At 38.5% G+C, this 10,385-nt stretch overlaps 1 pseudogene; it reads right to left on the bottom strand.

Annotated features, from left to right (window-relative positions):
- Positions 1 to 4,176: 4,176 nt before the first annotated feature.
- LOC121439813 lies at positions 4,177 to 4,476 on the bottom strand (annotated as a pseudogene).
- Between the last annotated feature and the right edge of the window lie 5,909 nt (positions 4,477 to 10,385).

Raw genomic sequence — 10,385 nt, 5'->3', positions numbered from 1 at the left:
GGTCTCTGCTGCTCATTTCATTGTGTGCAAAGTTATAGCTGCCTGTTTCCTTGGTGTTGTATTTGAAATTTTACTAATTAAAATGATATGAGACCTATAATAGGATTTTCCTTCCCCAGAAAGAATCTTCTGTTTATAATAAGTACCTGTGGGTAGACTATTTCAAGAGCAGCTTTAAATGTTGCATTTGTCTAGACACCCAAGACTACTTGTGGCTTGTTTACCCTTGGTGCCATTTATACTGAGGATATAGCCCTTTGGACTCCATCCTTAGAGTAGGTAGTAATTGATCCAATCTATTCATCCTGTTAAGGCTCTGAGATGTGACCTTTTCCCCTATTACCTCAGGATATTGACAAAAATATAAGCTATTTCTGGAGCTGTTTCTTTCATATTATGAGAGAAAATGTCAATGATGCCTTAGGAAAAAAAAAGACAAGCTAATTTTCATGGAATGTGCACTGAATGACAGAATTAAAGGAAGACATGGAAATAAAAAGGAAACCTCAAGATTTTTGAGGGTGCTTTGGATGATGATAAACAGGGCTGACACATAACGGCTTAGTGAGTTACCTATGACACTAGTGGTATTTTCATTAGCCATTCTCAGAAAGAAACAAAATGAACATTAAAAAGGAGAACATTTTCAAGAAGAAATTAATGCCTTTGATCTACAGTGCAATCATTTTGACAAGTGTTAGAAGATTTGAAATTTATTTGCTTATAAAACTAAGAACAATATAAACTTTAAAGTTGATGACTTAAGTGAAATATATTTTATACTTTTTTAAATTAGATTTTGTGAAAATATTATGGGTGTGGATATTTTTCCCTGCATATAATTATGTGACTGGTGTTCAGGGAGATCAGAAGAGGGCATCAAATCCTTTGGAACTAGAGTTATGGATGGCTGTGAGCTGCTACAATGTAAGTCCTGGGAATTAATCTGTCTAGGAAATTAAAGTCATGAAATTGTCAGGTAAATGGATAGAGCTAGAAACAATATCTTGAGTGGGTTTATCCAGATCCAGACACACATTCCCTGTTTTCGCACAGATGTGAATGTTAGCTGTTAAGCTTTAAATATGTTTATTTCAAACTGAATAAGTACAGAGATTAGATCATGGTGTGTGTGTGTGTGTGTGTGTGTGTGTGTGTGTGTGTGTGTGTATGTACAGGCAGGCAGGTATGTATGTGTTTGTGTACATGTGTGTGTATGTTTTTTGTTTGTTTTTTCCTCTCTTGGAGTGTTTTATTTGTTTTAATTTGGGTTGTTTTTCTGGAAGAAAGAAAGAACATTAAGTTGGATGGGAAAGACTTGGGAGGAATTGGGGGCAGGAGGGAAGAACATATGATCAAAATATTGTTTGGAATTTTTAAAGCAAAAAATTAAAAATGAATATAAATAAAAATGCACAGTAATTCAATAGAGCATTATTAACAACAGAAAGCTGAGAAAGTAATCTGTTTTTAATATTTATTTTTATTTTTGTTTATGTGTATGTGTGTATATTTCTGTTAGTGTCCATGAACTTGAACACAGGTAGTTGACAGTGGAAGGCAGAAGAAGGCATTGGATCTCCTGGAGTTGGCATTACAGATGGCTGTGAGGGTTCCTCCATGTGTGCTGGAAACCCAGCGTGGGTCCTCTCTAAGAACAGCAGCCACTCTTTTTTTATTGATATTTATTGAGCTCTACATTTTTCTCTACTCCCCTCCCTGTCTCTCCCCTCCCCCCTTCAATCCTCCCTCAAGGTTCCCATGCTTCCAATTTACTCACGAGATCTTGTCCTTTTATACTTTCGACTTCCCATGTAGATTATATCTATGTAAGTCTCTCTTGGTGTCCTCATTGTTGTCTAAATTCTCTGGGACTTTGGTTTGTAGGCTGGCTTTTTTGCTTTATGTTTAAAAACCACCTATGAGTGAGTACATGTGATAATTGTCTTTCTGTGTCTGGGTTACCTCACTCAAAATAATATTTTCTAGTTTCATCCATTTTCCTGCAAAATTCAAGCTGTCATTATTTTTTTCTGTTGTGTAGTACTCTATTGTATAAATGTACCACATTTTTCTTATCCATTCTTCAATCGAGGGACATTTAGGTTGTTTCCAGGTTCTGGCAATGACAAACAAAGCTGTTATGAACATAGTTGGACACCAAAAGATCACATAATCCAATAAAAAAATGGAGTACAGACTTAAACAGAGAACTCTCAACAGAAAAATCTAATATGGCTGAAAGACTCTTAAGGAAATGTTCAACATCCTTAGTCATCAGAGAATTGCAAATCAAAACAACTCTGAGATTCCATCTTATACCTGTAAGAATGGCCAAGATCAAAAACACTGATGACAATTTATGCAGGAGAGGTTGTGGGGAAAAGGGAACACTTCTGCAATTGCTGGTGGGAATGCAAGCTGGTACAACCCCTTTGGATGTCAGCGTGGCGATTCGTCTGAAAATTAGGAAACAACCTTCCTCAAGACTCAATAATACCATTTTTGGGTATATATCCAAAGGATGTTCAATTGTGCCACATGGACATGCACTCTCTTTTGAAAAAATATTGATTTTATTAATCTATAAATTTTTCTCTTCTCACCTCCCTTCCTCTCCCCTCGCCTTCTACCCTCTCCCATGGTCCCATGCTCCAAATTTACTCAGGAGATCTTGTCTTTTTTTATTTCCCATGTAGATTACATCCATGTATATCTCTCTTAGGGTCTTTTTTGTTGTCTAGGTTCTCTGGGATTGTGAATTATAGGCTGATTGTTCTCTGATTTATGTCCAAAAACCACTTATGAATGAGTACATGCAATATTTGTCTTTCTGAGTCCGTGTTACCTCTTTCAATATGATGTTTTCTAGCTCCATCTATTTGCCTGCAAATTTCATTTATTTTTTTCTGCTGTGTAGTATTCCATTGTGCAAATATACCACATTTCCCTTTTCCATTCTTTGGTGAAGTTTCATTTAGGTTGTTTCCAGCCTCTAGCTATGACAAACAATTCTGCTATGAACATAGTTGAGCACATGTCCTTGTGGTATGCATGAACATCCTTTGGGTATATACCCCAAAGTGGTATTGCTGGGTCTTGAGGAAGGTTGTTTCTTAATTTTCTGAGAAATCGCCATACTGATATCCAAAGCTGCTGTACCAGTTTGCACTCCTACCAGCAATGCAGGAGTGTTCCCTTTACCCCAATCCTCTCCAGGATAAGTTGTCATCAGTGTTTTTGATCTTGGCCATTCTTACAGGTATAAGATGGAATCTCAGAGTTGTTTTGATTTGCATTTCTCTGATGACTAAGGATGTTGAGCATTTCCTTAAGTTTGGATTCCTGTGTTGAGAGTTCTCTATTTAGGTCTGTACTCCACCTTTTTTATTGGATGATTTGTTCTTTTGATGACCAATTTCTTGAGTTCTTTGTATATTTTGGAGATCAGCCCTCAGTCTGATGTAAGGTTGGTGAAGATCTTTTCTCATTCTGTAAGGCAAAGAGCAACCACTCTTAAATATTGCACCATCTCTTGAACCCCAGGAAGCAATCATCTTTTATTTATTTTTTGAAATTCAATTTGTTTTATATAAAAATTGTGTGCAATCAGTTACATATAAATACACATTCCAGTTTTATAGTCAGGAGCATATAAATTCAAGATGGCCAACTGACATTTTACTGTTAAAAAGAAACACAACAACCCAACATTCATATTCAAGTTGCATTGAATATATATATATATATATATATATATATATATGTTTTTTTAACATGTGAAAAGCATTTTTCACCAGTCATAGCAAAATACATATATACATATTTATAAAGAAGGCATAAGCTATTTCCAATATTACATGGTTTTGTTTGCTGAATGCAAATACCAGCCAAGAGAATAAAAATCAGTTTCCCAAGAACAGTGTTTTATATTTTGGTTGAAAGAGTCTTACTATGTAGCCTAGGCCACACTCACACGTGGGAAGTAAAAATCTTCCTGTCTCAGCTGCATAGGCCGTGGGTGCTCATTACAACACAAACTTATTTCTGGCAGATTTTTCAAGAGGTGGTTGCTAGGTAACTGTAGACTCCTTAATAAAGACTGGGGCATCTTGATGTTCTTTTCATACTGGTACTCTTGGAAAAAGGTGGCTCCGTCTTTGAGGGGAAGTGTGTTTAGGTTTGTAAGAACTCAGGCTATACCCTGGCCACTTTACGCAATTCTTTTGTGTGGGTCTTGGGGCACTGCATCTCACACCAGCTATTGGGAACCATCTGGACACCCGATTCACTGTGGGCTACCACTAACCCTAACTCATTTTCAGCAGTGCTCAGCAGGTAATTGGACTGGGTGTCACCTAGGGAGATAACTTTGGCCAAAACTATGTCACCTGGGCAGGAAACTCTTGTAAATTTCAACCTTGTCTTTTTCAGTTGCTCGGATATCTTACATGCAGATAGTTCCTCGAAAAGCATTTTTTTTTTATTGAGAAAAGGAAAAAAAAAAGTATCCGCCTCCTCCCAACCTATCATTTCCCTCCCCCTCCTCTCACCCTTCTCCCCCTCTCCCAAAACTCCTCTCACCCTCCCTCTCCAGTCCAAAGAGCAGTCAGGGTTCCATGCCTGTGGAAAGTCCTAGGTCCGCCCCCCTCCGTCGATGTCTAGGAAGGCTAACATCCAAACTGGCTAGGCTCCCACAAAGCCAGTACATGAAGTAGGATCAAAACCCCTTGCCATTGTCCCTGGCTTCTCATCAGTCCTCATTGTTCGCCTTGTTCAGAGAGTCCGGTTTTATCCCATGCTTTTTCAGTCACAGTCCAGCTGGCCTTGGTGAGCTCCCATTAGATCAGCCCCAGTGTCTCAGGGGGTGGGTGCACCCCTCTTGGTCCTGACTTCCTTGCTCATGTTCTCCCTCCTTCTGCTCCTCATTGGGACCTTGGGAGCTCAGTCCAGTGCTCCAGTGTGGGTCTCTGTCTCTATCTCCATCCATCACCAGATGAAGGTTCTATGGTGATATGCAAGATATTCGTCAGTATTGCTATAGGATAGGGTCATTTCAAGTTTCCTATCCTCAGCTGCCCAAGGGACTATCTGGGGACATCACCCTGGGCTCCTGGGAGCCAATCTATGGTCAAGACTCTTGCCAACCCTAAGGTGGCTCCCTTAACTAAGAATTGTGTTTCCGTGCTCCCCTGTCCAACCTTCCTTTATCCCAATCCTCCTGTTTCCCCAAGTTTCCCCCTCCTTCCCTTCTCACTTTTCTCTCCCCATCCCCCCTTACCCTCATCCCATCCCACCCCCAAGATCCCAATTTTCTCCCCGGCTATTTTGTCTACTTCCCATAACCAAGAGGATAACTATATGTTTTTCCTTGGGTTCACCTTCTTATTTAGCTTCTTTAGGTTCACCAATTGTAGTCTCCGTGACCCTTATTTATGGCTAGAAACCAATTATGAGTGAGTACATCCCATGTTCATCTTTTTGGGTCTGGGTTACCTCACTCAGGATAGTGTTTTCTATTTCCATCCATTTGCATGCAAAATTCGAGAAGTCATTGTTTTTTACCGCAGCGTAGTACTCTAATGTGTATATATACTTTCTTCATCCATTCTTCCATTGAAGGGCATCTAGGTTGTTTCCAGGTTCTGGCTATTACAAATAATACTGCTATGAACATAGATGAACAAATGCTTTTGTCATATGATCGAGCATCTCTTGGGTATATTCCCAAGAGTGGTATTGCTGGGTCCAGGGGTAGGTTGATCCCGAATTTCCTGAGAAACCGAATCACTGATTTCCACAGTGGTTGCACAAGATTGCATTCCCACCTGCAATGGATGAGGGTACCCCTTCCTCCACAGCCTCTCCAGCAAAGGCTATCATTGGTGTTTTTGACTTTAGCCATTCTGACAGGTGTATGATGGTATCTCAAAGTTGTTTTGATTTGCATTTCCCTGATTGCTAAGGAAGTTGAGCACGACCTTAAGTGTCTTTTCGCCATTTGAAATTCTTCTGTTGAGAATTCTCTGTTCAGTTCATTGCCCAATTTTTTGATTGGGTTAATTAGCATTTTAAAATCTAGTTTCTTGAGTTCTCGATATATTTTGGAGATCAGACCTATGTCTGTGGCGGGGTTGGTTAAGATCTTCTCCCAGTCAGTAGGTTGCCTTTTTGTCATAGTGACAGTGTCCTTTGCTTTACAGAAGCTTCTCAGTTCTAGTAGGTCCCATTTATTCAATGTTGCCCTTAATGTCTGTGCTGCTCGGGTTATAACTAGGAAGTGATCGCCTGTGCCCATATATTGTAGGGTACTTCCCACTTTCTCTTTTATCAGATTCAGTGTGTTCGGGCTGATATTGAGGTCTTTAATCCATTTGGACTTGAGTTTTGTGCATGGTGATAGATATGGGTCTATTTTCATTATTCTACAGGTTGACATCCAGTTGTGCCAGCACCATTTGTTGAAGATGCTTTCTTTCTTCCATTGTATACTTTTAGCTCCTTTATTGAAAATATGGTGTTCATAGGTTTGTGGGTTAAAATCCGGGTTTTCTATACGATTCCATTGGTCGACTTCTCTGTTTTTATGCCAGTACCACACTGTTTTCATTACTGTAGCTCTGTAATAGAGTTTGAAGTCAGGGATGGTAATGTCTCCAGAAGATCCTTTATTGTATTGGATTGTTTTGGCTATCCTGGGTTTTTTTATTTTTCCATATAAAGTTGATTATTGTCCTCTCAAGATCTGTGAAGAATTTTGATTGGATCTTGATGGGGATTGCATTGAATCTATAAACTGCCTTTGGTAGATTGCTATTTTTACTATGTTGATCCTCCCAATCCAAGAGCAAGGGAGGTCCTTCCATTTTCTGGTATCCTCTTCAATTTCTTTCTTCAATGCCTTATAGTTCTTGTCAAATAGATCTTGCACTTCCTTGATTAGATTTACCCCAAGATATTGTATGCTGTTTTGGCTATCATGAAAGGTGAAGCTTCTCTGATTGCCCTCTCTGCTTCCATATCCTTTGTGTATAAGAGGGCGACTGATTTTTTGGAGTTGATCTTGTATCCTGCCACATTACTAAAGGTGTTTATCAGCTGTAAAAGTTCTTTGGTGGAGTTTTGGGGGTTGCTTATGTACACTATCATATCATATGCAAATAACGAAAGCTTAACTTCTTCCTTTCCAATTCGAATCCCCTTGATCCCATTATGTTGTCTTATTGCTATTGCTAGAACTTCAAGCACTATATTGAAGAGGTATGGTGAGAGTGGACAGCCTTGTCGTGTTCCTGAGTTTAGTGGGATGGTTTTGAGTTTCTCTCCATTTAATTTGATGTTAGCTGTCGGCTTGCTGTATATAGCTTTTATTATATTTAGGTATGACCCTTGTATCCCTAATCGCTCCAATACTTTTATCATAAAGGGATGTTGAACTTTGTCAAATGCTTTTTCAGCATCTAATGAAATGATCATATGGTTTTTTCTTTCAGTTTATTTATATGATGGATTACATTAATAGATTTTCATATGTTTAACCAGCCCTGCATCTCTGGGATGAAGCCTACTTGATCATAATGGATAATTTTTCTAATGTGTTCTTGGATTCGGTTTGCCTGTATTTTGTTGAGGATTTTTGCGTAAATGTTCATGAGTGAGATTGGCCTGTAATTCTCTTTCCTGGTTGAGTCTTTGTGTGGTTTTGGTATCAGAGTAACTGTAGCTTCATAAAAGGAATTTGGTAATGACCCTTCTGTTTCTATATTGTGGAATACATTAAGGAGTATAGGTATTAGGTCTTCTTGGAAGTTCTGGTAGAATTCCGCATTGAAACCATCTGGTCCTGGGCTTTTTTTGGTAGGGAGGTTTTTGATAACAGCTTCTAATTCTTCGCGACTAATCAGTCTATTTAGGTTGTTCACCTGGTCCTGGTTTATCTTTGGTATATGGGATTTATCTAAAAAAGTGTCCATTTCTTTTACATTTTCCAGTTTTGTGGCATACAGGCTTTTGTAGTAAGATCTAATGATTCTCTGAATTTCCTCTGTGCCTGTGGTTATGTTCCCCTTTTCGTTTCTGATCTTATTAATTTGCATATTCTCTTTCTGCAGTTTGATTAGTTTGGATAGGGGTTTATCAATCTTTTTGATTTTCTCCAGAAACCAGCTTTTTGTTTCATTGATTCTTTGGATTGTTTTCTGTGTTTCTATTTTGTTGATTTCAGCCCTCAGTTTGATTATTTCCAGTCTTCTACTCCTCCTAGGTGAGTCTGCTTCTTTTTTTTCTAGAGCTTTCATGTGGTCTGTTAAGTCTCCAATATGTGCTTTCTCTGTTTTCTTTAAGTGGGCACTTAGTGCTATGAACTTTCCTCTTAGGACTGCTTTCATAGTGTTCCATAAGTTCGAGTATGTTGTTTCTTTATTTTCATTGAATTCAAGGAAGACTTTAATTTCTTTCTTTATTTCTTCCTTAATCCAGATATGGCTCAGTAGTTGACTGTTCAGTTTCCATGAGTTTGTAGGCTTTCTGGGGGTAGCATTGTTGTTGAATTCTAACTTTAATCCATGGTGTTCTGATAAGACACAGGCGGTTACTAATATTTTTTTGTAACTGTGTAAGTTAGCTTTGTTACCGAGTATGTGGTCAATTTTCGAGAAGGTTCCATGAGCTTCAGAGAAGGTATATTCTTTCCTCTTTGGGTGGAATAATCTATAGATGTCTGTTAAGTCCATTTGCTTCATTACCCCCATTAATTCTCTAATTTCTCTGTTAGGTTTCTGTCGGATTGACCTGTCCATTGGTGAGAGAGGAGTGTTGAAGTCTCCTACTATTAGTGTGTGCGGTTTGATGGCTGCCTTGAGTTTTAGTAATGTTTCTTTTACAAACGTGGGTGCTTTTATATTAAGGGCATAGATATTCAGGATTGAGACTCCTTCCTGATGAATTGTTCCTATTATGAGTATAAAATGTCCCTCTACATCTCTTCTGATTGATTTAAGTTTGAAGTCAACTTTGTTAGAAATTAGTATGGCCACACCTGCTTGTTTCTTAGGTCCATTTGCTTGATAAGCCTTTTCCCAGCCCTTTACTCTGAGTAGGTGCCTGTCTTTGTGGTTGAGGTGTGTTTCTTGCAAACAGCAGAATGTTGGATCCTTTTTTCGTATCCAATCTCTTAGCCTGTGCCTTTTTATAGGTGAGTTGAGTCCATTGACATTAAGTGATATTAATGACCAGTTGTTGTTAACTCTGGTCACTTATTTAGTAGTAGGGTTTATGTGTTTCCCTTCTTTGAGTTGCGCTGTGAAGGGTCTCTAGATGTCTGAGTTATTGTGGTCATTGTTGGACACCTTGGTTAGTGATTTTCCTTCTATTATTTTCTGTAAGACTGGATTTGTGGCTACGTATTGTTTAAATTTGTTTTTATCCTGGAAAATTTTGTTTTCTCCATTTATAGTGAATGAAAGCTTGGCTGGATATAGTAGTCTGGGCTTGCATCCATGGTCTCTTAGTTTTTGCAGTAGATCTATCCAGGACCTTCTGGCTTTCATGGTTTCGATATAGAAGTCAGGTGTAAGTCTGATAGGTTTACCTTTATAAGTAACTTGGCCTTTTTCCTTTGCGGCTCTTAATATTCTTTCTTTATTCTGTATATTTTGTGTTTTGATTATTATATGGCGAGGGGATTTTTTTTTGATCCAGCCTATTTGGTTTTCTGTATGCTTCTTGAACCTTCATAGGCACATCTTTCTTCAGGTTGGGAAAGTTTTCTTCTATAATTTTATTAAGTATATTTTCTGGTCCGTTGAGCTGCACTTCTTCACCTTCTTCTACTCCAATTATTCTTAGGTTTGGTCTTTTTATTGTGTCCCATATTTCCTGAGTGTTTTGTGATGAGAGTTTGTTGGACTTGCTGTTTTCTTTGATCAGTGTGTTTATTTTCTCTATGTTATCCTCAGAATCTGAGATTCTTTCTTCTATCTTTTGTATTCTGCTGGTTATGCTTGTTTCTGTATTCTCTATTCGTTTACCCAGATTTTCCATGTCCAGCCGGCCCTCTGTTTGTGTTTTCTTCATTGCCTCCATTTCAGTTTTCAAGTCATGAACTGTTTCCATTATCTGCTTGATTGTTTTTCCTTGGTTTCCTAGGGTATCATTCACTGATTTACTCAGTACCTCGAACTTTCTGTTATACTTCTCATCCATTTCTATAAGGGCGTTTTTTATATGCTGTTTAAGGGTGTCAATCACTTTCATGGAGTCAGTTTTTTCTACTTCTTCTTGATTAAGGTGTTCATGTCCTCCTGTTGTGAGGTCGCTGGCTTCTGGTGGTTTCGTGTTGTTTTTCAGATTGTTGGGTGAATTCTTGCATTGGCGTCTGCCCATCT

This window comes from Microtus oregoni, unplaced genomic scaffold (assembly GCF_018167655.1).
Source record: "Microtus oregoni isolate MIOR12 unplaced genomic scaffold, Mior012 000063F_ref0000156, whole genome shotgun sequence".
Classification (NCBI taxonomy): Eukaryota; Metazoa; Chordata; class Mammalia; order Rodentia; family Cricetidae; genus Microtus; species Microtus oregoni.
This window is presented reverse-complemented; position numbering and strand designations above follow the sequence as displayed.